We start from the raw sequence: 12,532 nt of genomic DNA, 5'->3' as shown, positions 1-12,532 counted from the left end.
TAAGCTATAAAAAAAATTTTTTTTAATGTATAGCTAAAAGTGACACACATTACATATAGATAAATTAAAAGTGAAAGAATGGTCCAGTAATGGCAGAGTAGTATGTATTAGATGAATCCCCCCAGACAAAAGTTATAAACTCTGTATAAAATATGGAAAACAATAACTTGAAAGCACTATAAAGTACCCCAAAACAGGCAGAAACTGAAAGGACCCAACACTTGAATGAGAGGAACTATCTACATTTAAATGGTTTTTTTCCCCAGGGCACTCTTCAGTCTAAATGACAAGGAACAGCTGGAACGAAAGCAGAAAGCCTCAGCCTTTGCTGCCTTGAAGAGTCAAAGGATAGAGTCTGGGACTCCAGAGCAGCTGAAAATAGAAGGTAGCTTCCTGCAATGACGGAGGCCACAGAAAGGGAAGCCTTCAAATCTGAATATAAACTCCCCTCAAATCCTAGGCTGACTGCTGAGTTCTTCATGGAGCATCTCCAAGGACCCCAGCAAAAGGCGAGAGCTGGTGTGAAAACTGAGCAGAGATTTGGGCTGTGACCCACTGCAGCAGAGAAAGAGTTTGAGTTCAGTTCCCACAAGCTAAAGGAGCTGGACAAACACTTCAGCCTCTCCATTTGAAACTCCCACCAGGCCACACCTTACGACTAAAATCTATGCCCTCGAATCCTGAGCTAAAAAGGCTAGAAGGAGACTTGTCAGTCACTTCTAAAAGACTGACATTTCTTTTTTTTCTTTTTTTAAATATGTCTTTATTGATTTCACAGAAAGGAAGGGAGAGGGGGAGAGAGAGAGAGAGAGAGAGAGAGAGAGAGAAACATCAATGATGAGAGAGTCATTGACTGGCTGCCTCCTGCATGCCCCCCACTGGGGATCAAGCCCGAAACCTGGGCTTGTGCCCTGATAGGGAATCAAACCACTATCTCCTGGATCATAGGTTGATGCTCAACTGCTGAGCAACACTGGCCAAGCTGAAAGACTGACATTTTAACACACGCACTCCACACAGACACTCACCTACAGGTAACATTCTTGGCAGAGATCCAGCTAAAGATCCAGGAATTGCAAGACCACTTGGCCTCCACTAGATTGCCTGAGTCAGCACAACCCTTGCCCTGGGCACACCCTTAGGACCAGGACCAGAGGCCACCCCTGAAGGCTGTGTTTGAAATGCCAATCCCTGAGCAGGGCACATGGCCCCTGGACTGAGTGGAATGAGTCAGCCTCAGCTGTCTGCTGGGCTCTGCTGAGGTGCCCACCTCTGCAAACAGTTCTGACAGGAGCCCGCAAGGGCAGCCCCTGGGCTTAGGCTCCCATCCAAAATGATGTGGTTGAAAGACACTCCAGGCCTTCTTACTCTACTGTCCAGGACAGGTGGCTGCACCTTTCACCTCTCCCTGTTCTGACACCTTCCAGAGAGTCCCTTCTCACCCTATTCCACTCCACTTCAGAAGTAAGGGCAGGCCCTGGCCAGGGAGCTCAGATGGTTAAAGTGTCATCCCAAGATACCAAGGTTGTGGGTTTGATCCTTGGTCAGGGCACATACAAGAAGCAACCAATGAATGCATAAATAAGTGAAACAACAAATCAATGTTTCTCTCTCTCTCTATCTCATCAATATAAATAAGTACATATATACATTAATAAGTAAATAAGTAAATAAATAAATAAATAAATAAATAAATAAATAAAGGTAATGGGTCCAAGTTAGGGGCAACCTAGCCCCAGTTAAGAGGGGGCAGAAGCTAGGCCAAAAAGAGCCTTACCCAAGCCTAGAGTCTCACTGACACATAAGTAAGGGACAAAAAAACTACAGAGTCAGTGAAGCCATGGAGCAAGGGGGGCAGGGAGCATGGGGTAAAGAAGCAAGGTAACGATATAAAAACAGGAGACATTTTAAGTATATTTAACATATACAGTGCCCTCTTCAGATTTAAAGTCACTTTGTTAATTTAGGAACATGATAATACGCTAAGGCTTCACAGGAGATCATGTTGGGTATATTTAGACCAGGGTTCCCAATCTCAGCACTACTGACATATGGGGTCAGACAATTCTTCATCATGGGGCTGTCTTGAGCACTGCGAGATGTTTCACAGCCTCCCTGGCCTCTACCCACTAGATGCTAATAGCAGCAGCACCACCCCAGTCATAACCAAAAATGTCTCCAGACATAGAAGTCCTCTGAGAGTCAAAATCACTCCCTGCTCCCCTCCCCTCTGGTTGAGAACCAGTGGTTTAGATTTAGACTTATAAATGCCCAGAACTGAATGGAAAACAGTCAAGAGAAAAGTTGTTTTTCCAGTCATTCTAACTGTCCAGAAAAAAGGAAAGTCCTAGCAAAAGAGCCTGTTTTCTAAAGAGTTTCAGGGTCCCCTCTCCCCCACTGTTCTCCAGGAGTTTACTCCAGGAACAGTTTATTTCCATGAATAGTATAAGGGAGGCAGGCTTGCAGGAATATGGGGAACACAACAGGAAATCATGCATCAAATGCAGGAGCAGAAGAAGAGGAACGACAGTGGAGAGTCCAAGAGACATGAATGAAACTGAAAGTGACCACCCTGTGAGGTCCCTATGGATGGACCACATTCGTGCTTTCTAGCAGCTGCTCATTCATATAATGCAGTGTCCAAAAAGTAAATGCAAGCCAACTGTTCTTGGGAGTAGACTTCACAAAGGAGACACTGGCATGATATAATAAACAATGTCCTCAACAACTTTTTTGAGTAGACACCAGTTTCACAGGATTGGGTCAGCTGCTGACTATTACCCCTCAATATGGACTCAACACAAAGTTGGAAGTGGGCATAAGCCAGAACCCTCAGGATGGGGGCCAGTGTCAGCTCTGCTGGGCTGCTCTGAGCCAGGGGACGTTTCAGCTCTCTGGAGGGTTGAAATGCATTTCTCCCTATTCTCTCTGATGATTGCTTCTCTCTGCTTAGTTGGTTGTTTTGTGTGTGTGTTTTTAATATATCTTTATTGATTTCATAGAGGAAGGGAGAGGAGGAGAGTGATAGAAACATCAATGATGAGAGAGTCATTGATCAGCGGCCTCCTGCATGCCCCCCACCAGGGATCCAGCCCGCAACCCGGGCATGTGCTCTGACCCGGAATCGAACCGCAATCTCCTGGATCCTAGGTCGAGGCTCAACCGCTGAGCCACGCCCTGCTGAGCTCTGCTTAGTTTTTTAATAATTTAATTTCTGTTTTGAGTGAATTTTATATATATCTCCACAGCTCAAAATTCAATACATAGAGTGAAAAGTAAGTTTCTTTCCTAGCCACCCAGCTCCCCTCTCCAGAGGCAATCAGCATTCACTTTTTGTTATGTTTTTTTAAAAAAGTTGATTTTAGAGAAAGAGAGGAAGGGAGAGATTGAGAGAGAGAGAGAAACATCACTTTGCTGTTCCACTTATTCACGCATTCATTGGTGGCTTCTTGTGTGTTCCCTGACCAGGGAATCAAACCCACAACCTTGATTTATTGGGACAATGCTCTATCTAACCAACTGAGCTACCTGGCCAGGGTACCTTTTGCTGTGGTTTTTGATGTGTGTGTGTGTGTGTTATGTGCCATTGAGTGGCTCCCATTTCTGGTGACCCTATGAGTGAGTGATGTCCACAATGTCCTGTCCCCAACAGCCCTGCTGAGCTCCTGCAGACTCATGCCTACAACTTCTCTTATGGAGTCAGTCCATCTTGTGCTTGGTCTTCCTCTTTTCCTATTTTTCCCCAGCATTATTGTCTTTTCCAAAGACCGCTGCCTGCTCATGATGTACCCAAAGTAGGACAGCTTCAGTTCTGTCATTTATGCCTCCAGGAACGCTTCAAGCTTAATTTGCTCTAGGACACCACTTTCTGTTGGTCCAGGGCATCCACAGAGCTCTCCTCCAACCCCATATTTCAAATGAATCTATTTTTGTTTCCTATTAGCCTTCTTCCCTGTCCAACTCTTGCATCTGTACATAGTAATTAGGAGCATGAGGGTGTGGATGATCTTAGCCTTGGTCTCTAATGACACATCTTTGCTCTTGATTTTTCCTTATGCGTCCACTGCTGCCCTTTGGAGTCTTGGCCTTCTCTTGGTTTCTTGGCTGCAATCTCCATTTGACTTGATGACTGAATGAAGGTAAACAAAATCTTTAACAATTTCAGTCTCTTTATTGTCTATGTTAAAGTGCTCACAGTGGCCCGGCTGGGCTTGAACCTAGGATCCAGGCGATCAGGGTTTGATTCCTGGTCAGGGCGCATGCCCGGGTAGAGGGCCTGATCTGGGGTGCGCAGGAGGCAGTCGATCAATGACTCTTTCATCATTGATGTTTCTATCTCTCTCTCCCTCTCCTTTCCTCTCTCTGAAATCAATAAAGATATATAAAAAAAATAAAATAAAATAAAAAAATAAAGTGCTCACAGTGAGCTTGAGATGATGTGTTGTGACAGTGTCATCTGTTAACTACTGACCCATAAGGCTCTCCATATAAGTGATGAGATTAAAAAAGAGGTTGACGTGCTCTTGTGAGAATGAGGAATCATCCAAGGAGTTGCCTAAGAGCCACCCTCATGCCTGGGAGGAACAGGAGCAAAGTCTCAGATGTAGATTCTCCCTCAGAGAATTCCATTTGTGGCTTTTTTAAATGCAGAGAAAAGTCATTTCAGGCCTGAAGTTCCACTGCATAGAGCAAGGCCACAGTAATTTTAACCTGGGGGGAAGGAACACATGGTAGGTGCCAATGGATTTCCACCAGGGCAGTACTCCTCTCCCCGGAAGCCCACATCCATTTAGAAGTGTGTGTGTGTGTGTGTGTGTGTGTGTGTGTGTGTGTGTGTGTGTGTGTGTTGGGGTGTCAAGGCTGACACAATAGCAGAGGAGAGATTACTGGTATTTAGTGGGCAGAACCTTCCTCCAGACAGGCCACACAAAGAATGATCCTGCCTCAGATTCCAACAGCACCCCCAGAGTGAAGCACTGGCTGGGGCCCAACCCTGGCCTCAGCCCTGAAACATTCTCAGTAAAATCCCCCTAGGAGCCCTTGCTAGGAGCAACCTCGCTCCCTGGCACACCCACCAAGATGAACAATTTAGGGAATGTCTGCTGAGGTAATGGAACAATGCCTTAGTGTGCCTTCATTTATAAGGCACTTTAAAGCTGGGGAACAGCTACCCAGCAAAGACTCTTTGGCTTTAGACTAGATGAGCTGTTGCCTTTCTCTCTGGCCATGATTAGTAAGCAGAGAAAACTGTCTGGTCCAGATACTCCTGGGTGGAGATAATGAAATTTTATCCCCTGGATACAAAGGAATGCTGGCAAACCCATTCTCTAAAGTGGATCCCTTCTTCCTGCGTATCCAGAGAGGGACTGGCTTATTAGGAAGCCACCTTAAACGGATGGCGGTGGGAGGGTTTCTTCAGGCTCATGGTTTCTACTTCAAGCCAAGTGATGAGAATTCACCTGAATATCTGTTGTACTAGTGATTTTTGGTGCAAACTCCTGACTTTTACTCATTCATTCATTCATTCCACGGGCATTTGCTAAGTGGTGTCTACAACAACAGTTGCGTGGCAGGATTAAATGAGATTGACCTGTAAAGTGCTTACACAAGGCCAAGCACACAGAAATCCTTGGAAATCGTTTGTACTCTCAGCAGGATTGCCAAGTGCTAAACACAGGGCAGAAGCCAAAGGCCAGTAAGACAGGTCTCTGCCCCCTGCAGCTCCCAGCCTCTCAGAGGACATTTCCCCCTGGAAGTAAGCAAGGGTCCCCGGGTGTGATGGACGCGGTAGAGTGAAAACACAAAAGAGAGAGCCTGGCCAGCCCACGGGGGCTCCTACAAGGCCCCCCTTTCTGAGGCTGACCTCCCAGTCACTCTCCTTTGGGAAACCCTCGGCCCTGAGGACCCCCGTCCAGGCCACCCTTGGCCTGTTAGCAGGGTTTCCCTGCAGCCTCCATGAGCAGCAGCAGCAGAGGGAGGGAGTGTATTTACAGGTTGGACGTATTCCCATCTTTGGTTTTCTAAAATGTCTGAGTAGCAGTGTAAACTGAATTTAAAACAGGCTTCGGATTCAAATAAATGTGCCTCTTCTAAGCTGAATTTAAGCAAGTTTCTTTTTCTTACAATGGGGATGACACCAATCTCACGAGGCTGTTAGAAGGTGAAATAAGATCTGTAAAGCACGGAACACACTGCCCAGCCCAGAGTAAGCAGTAAGTGGCGGCTCTCCTATTGAGTCTTTTCCCCTTGCCCTCATGATGCCATCATAATAACTACTCTCCTTTGGACAGCACTTTATAGTTTGCAGAGTATTTTCTCAGATACCGTCTCACTGGATCCTCAAATTACTCTGTAAGGCAGACAGGGCAGGTGTTACTTTCCCAACTGGCAGATAAAGAAATAGAAGAACTTAGCAAATTCCACCTAGTGAAGGTGACCTGGGACAGCCTTCCGCATCCACACCTAGGAGGCTCTTAGGTTTGGAGGATTTTTTTGGTGGCCTGATCACGAGGTAAGAAAGAAGCGTGGTTCTTCATTGGGTGCAGGAGTTGCCAGACAGGCTCCCTCAGCCTTGTGTTTCCCGGAAAGTGGAGGCTGCTGGAGCCTGGCTTCTTCTCTGCCCTTCCCCGGCAGCGCCCCCAGGACCTTCATGTGCCAGCCCAGGGGGAGACTGGCTGATCACAGGGAAGACAGGGGGTGCCCTGGAGGACCGGGTTTCTGGGTGGGATGGGAAGGAGCAGGAGCAGGAGCAGGAGAGAGCAGGGGCGAGGCCCGGGGAGTGCAGAGGCCTGGGCTGGGAGCCAGTGTGGAAGAGGAGAAGCCACTTCTGGAAACCACAAACTATGACTGAAGCTGATGTGGCAGGGAAGGCACATCTAGCAAGGGGCATTTATAACAGGCTCGTTGGTCTAGGGGTATGATTCTCGCTTAGGGTGCGAGAGGTCCCGGGTTCAAATCCCGGACGAGCCCTGCTTTTCCTGGATTTTTTTCCTTCTGCCCGCACCACATACATATCTACTGCCTGCCTTTTCTAGAGTAGAAGCAAAGAGATGGCCTCGCTCTCCGTGTAAACGCAAACTATGAAATGCATAGGATTCAAAGTTCAAAAGCTAGAATTAAAGTTATGGTTCTGAGTCTCGGTTTTCCTCTCAGTAAAATGGGAACAGTAATATTTATCTCTAAGAGTTGTTGAGGGATTAAGTCAGAAACCATGTGAAATCCTTTTGCAAACCATAATGCACTTTACAGACATAGAGATGGTTAGGAACAAAAATGACAAAGAGAATCTAGAGGGGAACTTCTGGCAACAGGGCAGGCTGAATTAATGCAGCTCTCTACTCACCCAGCATCCCCTTGAACACACACAGAAATCTGCATAAAATAGAATTTAAAAATTAAAATATGGACAATTGCAAAATTTATTTTTAAAAAGGAAACCCAGATATTAGAATTAAGGAAGGAATATAAAGCCAAATAAAAGAGAAGTGGAGGTTGTCACAGTGGCCCATGGAGGGTTTCAGACAGATATATGCCCAGGGACCTGGAGCTGCATTTTAATGCTTCTGGTTATAAGATATGTGGCTTCAGGCCACCAGAGACAAGGAGCTGGAGCTGGACCCCCTGCATAAAGCTCAGAACATCAAAGATCTACCTTGTCCATGGAAAGAAGACTAAAAACTAAACACCAGTCCAAGGAAGCAGAGAAAAGAAAAATACAAGTCAACCCTGAGAGACTGAAGTCCCAAGTCTGAGCAAATGCTTGTATTGAATCTGGATTTACGTTATCTGCATGATGCTGATCCTCAAGCAGAAAAGTTAAACAGAAATCTGGTTTTGGACCCTTGAAATCCCTAGGAATTCCACGCAGTCCCACAGAAGCAAGAAATAGCTCTGTAAGAAGGTTTTCATGGCCCAGGAGATATGGACTCACGCACACACCTGCTGTAGAAGAGCTCACAATAAAATATTACAAACTAGACAAGGAAGTAATCCACATAAGAAAGAGTCAGCAGACATGACAAACAGAATTAACACTCCTAGAACTGTGCATAATAGAACATGAAAAACACTATATAATAAGCATATTTAAAAGCATTAAGAATTAAACACAAGAAAATAAACCATAATAAAAATATTGTACTATGAAAAAGCGGCTTATTGAGAGGGAAAGATAAAACAGTAAGAAATGAGCCCTGGCCCAGCCAGTGTGACTCAGTGGTTGAGCATCAACCCATGAACCAGGAGACCACAGTTCAATTCCCAGTCAGGTCACATGCCTGGGTTTCAGGTTTGATCCCCAGTTGGGGACGTGCAGGAAGCAGCCAATTGATGACTCTCTCTCAACATTGATGTTTTTCTCTCTCCCTGTCTCTGAAATCAATAAAAACATACTTTTTAAAAAAGAAGAAAGAAAGAAATGAGCCCTGGCTGGCATGGCTCAGTGGTTAGAGTGCCAGCTGGTGCACCAAAGGATCTTGGGTTTGATTCCCAGTCAAGGGCACATACCTGGGTTGCAGGTTCAATAACCACCCCAGTCCGGTCGTGTGTGGGAGGCAACCAATTGATGTGTCTCTCTCACATTGATGTTTCTCTCTCTCTCCTCCCCTTCCTCTCTCCCTTCCACTCTCCCTAAAAATCATTGGAAAAATTATCCTCAGGTGAGGATCAACAACAACAACAAAAAAAATGAAGAGATGGACAAACCACTGAAATTAAAAACTCAGTGATGTATTAAAAGTAGACTTGACCCAGTTGGAAGGAGAATTAGTGAATTGGAAGATAGAGCTGATGAAATCATTCAAAATTTGGGGGGAAGGTGATGAGATAGGAAATGTGGAAAATAGTTAAAAGACATGAAGAAAAGAATGAGATATATATTTATATACAGGGCATATCACACCCATATATAAAATAGGGGCTCCTGAAAGGGACAGAAAGGATAGGGGGAATGTAATATTCTAATAGATAATAGTTAAGAATTTTCCAAAATCGAAGAAAAACGCAGGCCTGAGCTTATAAACACGTTGTGGAAAAACTGCAGACTACTGAAGAGAAAGAAAAATCTTAAAAGTAACCAGAAAAAATGCCTGTTTGCCAAGAAAGATAATAATTATATGAACAGCTGATTTCTTATTAGCAACAAAATATTATAAGAAAAAATAGAATATCTTCAAAAGATCAAGAGAAAATCATCAATCTAAAATTCTATGCCCACTAAATTTGCATTTAAATGGTGCGAAGTAAGGACATTTTAAGACAATGACTGAGAATGTTTACCACTCAAAAACTTTCACTAAAATGCCACCAAAGAGTATACTTCATAAGAAGAAAGGAGTGAAATGCAAGAAGGAATGATGAGTAGAGAAATGTATGTTAGTGAATCTAAACAAGCATTGAAAGCCACTGGTTAGAGTGTAAACTGGTCCAACTGCTTTATAGAGCAATTTGGCAATAACTAGTAAAGTTTAACCAGTGAAGTTAAGCACATATTCTGTGACCTAGAAATTCTACTTTGAGATATCTACCTTAGAGAAGCACTTACATATATGCCAAGGAGGCATGCACAGTACTGTTGGTGGCAACATTGTTTATAATATGGAAAACTGGAAACATCCTAAATGCCCATTAGTAGAAGAATGAATAAATAAGTTGTGGTATAGTCAAACAACACAATAGTATTCAGAAGTTAAAATTCATGAATAAATGTTAAAAAAAGAGTTGAGAGAAAAAAAAGTTTGCAGAAGAATGTATGCAACATAATACCATTTAGATAGCTTTTTAAACATACAAATAAATATTCTGTAGTGTTTGTGAATATATGCATAGAGAGTAAAACTGTAAAACTATAACAAGAAGGGCTATCTCTGAATCAAACAAGAAATGAACAGTAGTTAGATTTCATTGGTGTGTACATGGATATTTATTGTTATTCTCTGTAGGTTCCTGTGTGTTTAAAAGATTCTCTCTTTTTTCTTTTTAATAAAGGGACCTAGGCATTAGAAATAAGGTAAAGGGGGATAAATGGCTGCATCAATCCTGAGAGGATGAGCTGCAGGGATAGGATTAGGAGGGAGGCTGAGTCCTGAGTCCAGGGATTATAAGAATTAATTTAGATCATCCCCCTAAGCTGATCACCTGACTGGCACCCCCCCCCCCACCTCTGCTGGCACTTTGGAGCTGCATCCCTGGGCCCCAGTCCACTTCCCCCCATACCTGCTGAGCCCTTTCCTCCTGCCTCCTAATGCCACCCCATCCTCAACTCAGTGCTGGTCTGGACAGGGTTTGCCCAGATTTGGGTCCTGAGAATAGACTGGCTCAGATCTCCCCTGAATGCTCTCCCAATCAAGGGTGAATGGTGGCCTGCAGCCCAAGAGCCAGGGAGAAATTAGCCCTAATACCCAGGATCAGAGCTCCCTGAGGAGAGCTTGGACCCTTGGATGTCACAGTTGACAACATCCTCCTTTGCCCTTCCCTCTATCAGCCAAAAGGTCAGCAGTGAAGATCAAGCGCTCACTGAGCCTACTGGCTGAGCCAGAACCAGAAGGAGCTGCACTGTGGCAGAACAAATAGCCACTGGGCTTCCAGCTTTAGGTTCTACCGGTCACCAGAGCTCTATGGCCCCCACCCTCCCAATGCCAGCCTCTTTCCACCATCCCTGACAACTGTCCTGCTCCCCAAGTTTGGACAGGCCTGGTATCTGCAGCAGACCCTCTGGAAGGGGTCTGGATGGGCTTGTTCAACAGCCTTTCCCCACAACAGGATCACTTTGACCACAGGGTCTGGAGTGGAATCCTGACCTCTGGGGAGCAAATGAAACCTCCATCATCCCCCAGAGTGCCCAGCAAGAGGGATGAGAGGGAGAAAAAGAGGAAAGAAGAGAGACAGAGACAGAGAGACTCTTACAGGACGTTATCATTAGTGGGCAACATTTAACTCTCTAAGTGTGAAATCATGTTAAACAATAAGACAGAGCATTAACAGCATTGTTGGAAGATTCACTTTTACTCTTTTATTCTATGTGTCAGGTACTTTGTCAGATGCTGGAGATTAAAAAATAAATAAATAAAATAAAAATAAAAAAGGCTAAGATACTTCCCAACCTTCCATAAATTGGACAGACAGAAGAGCAACCACCTGGCCCTGGCTGGGTGGCTCAGTTGGTTAGAGCACCCTCCAGATACACCAAGGTTGGGGGTTCAACCCTGGGCAACAGATGGATGTTTCTCTCTCACATCGATGTTTCTCTCTCTCTCTCTCTGTCTCAAATCAATAAAAACATATCCTGGGGTGAGGATTTAAAAAACCAGAGTAAACACCTGACTTTGACAACCCAGAGTGACAGGTGCTACCCTAAATGAAGGGGGGCAGAGTGGAGCACAACAGGGGCCTCTAATAGGCACGGGGAAGGCCTCAGGGAAGTCTGCCCAGCGGTGACTCCCCACTTAGGGTTGAAGGATAAGCAGGGGGTGTCCAGGCAAAGGACTTCCTTCCCGAGGATGATGGCGGGCTTGTGAACTTGGGAGCCGGTGGGAGTGAAGATGGACAATATGTGCGCTTGACCTGTGAGAGGGTGAGCGAGAGAAGGGGCTGATGTGCATCCCTGACTTAGGAACCTCCTAATACTTTCTGGGTGTGCTGGGTCGCCCGGTTCCCAAATGTGTACCAGTCTTTCCCTGCTGAGACCTACAGAGACGCGGTGAGAACAACTGCCTTGGGCACCTGGTAGACAGACAGCCCTTGAATGAAAAATTGAGTAAGTGAAATAAGCCCTCTGGGCTTCCACAAGAGTGAAAATCAGCAGTTCCCACTCTGAGTCGGCTACACGGGCGGGTGCGTGGGGATCGTGGCTCAGCTACACGGGCGGGGTGCGTGGGGATCGTGGCCCGCAGCCCACGGGGTTCGGGGCCTGCTGGGAAGGCGGGAGGGGGAGAGAGGTCTTGGGCAGCGAAGGCTGCGCGGGGCCGCGGAGCGGGCCTCCTGAGAGGGCCCCTGGTTCGATTTGGGGGGGCTCCGGGGAAGCAGAGAGCCGGGCCCGGCATTCCGCGCAGCCGGCCTTGGCTCCTTTCCCCCAGCCCTCACGCAACTCTGAGGCGCGAGAAGCCCCGCAAGGGGCTCGGGCGCGCAGCCGGGGCTCCGCACCGACAGCTGGGGTGGGGTGGGGGGGCAGCCCGGGTGTCTGCGCGTTTGGAGCGAGCAGGAGGGAGGATTTGCCCGTCCCCGTCCTTTTCCTCCCCCATCACTGAGCGCGCAGAGGGACGCGGCCTGGACACCGGGCGCAGAGGCGTCCCCGCGCGCAGCCCGCTCCGGGGGGCTCCCACCGCCAGACCAGGGCCCCGTGCCGCTCCCTCTTGGGGCGGCCTGAAGCCCCGATTCGCTTCGGCCCGCTCGCCCCTCTCCCCGCGCGCGGCAGTGGGTGCGTTCAGGGACGCGCACCCGCCCCGCCCCGCGCCCCGCGCCCCGCGCCCCGCGCCCCGCGCCCCGCGCCCCGCGCCCCGCGCCCCGCGCCCCGCGCCCCGCGCCCCGCGCCCCGCGC

The sequence above is a fragment of the Miniopterus schreibersii genome (assembly GCF_964146895.1).
Source record: "Miniopterus schreibersii genome assembly, chromosome: 9".
Taxonomy (NCBI): domain Eukaryota; kingdom Metazoa; phylum Chordata; class Mammalia; order Chiroptera; family Miniopteridae; genus Miniopterus; species Miniopterus schreibersii.
This window is presented reverse-complemented; position numbering follows the sequence as displayed.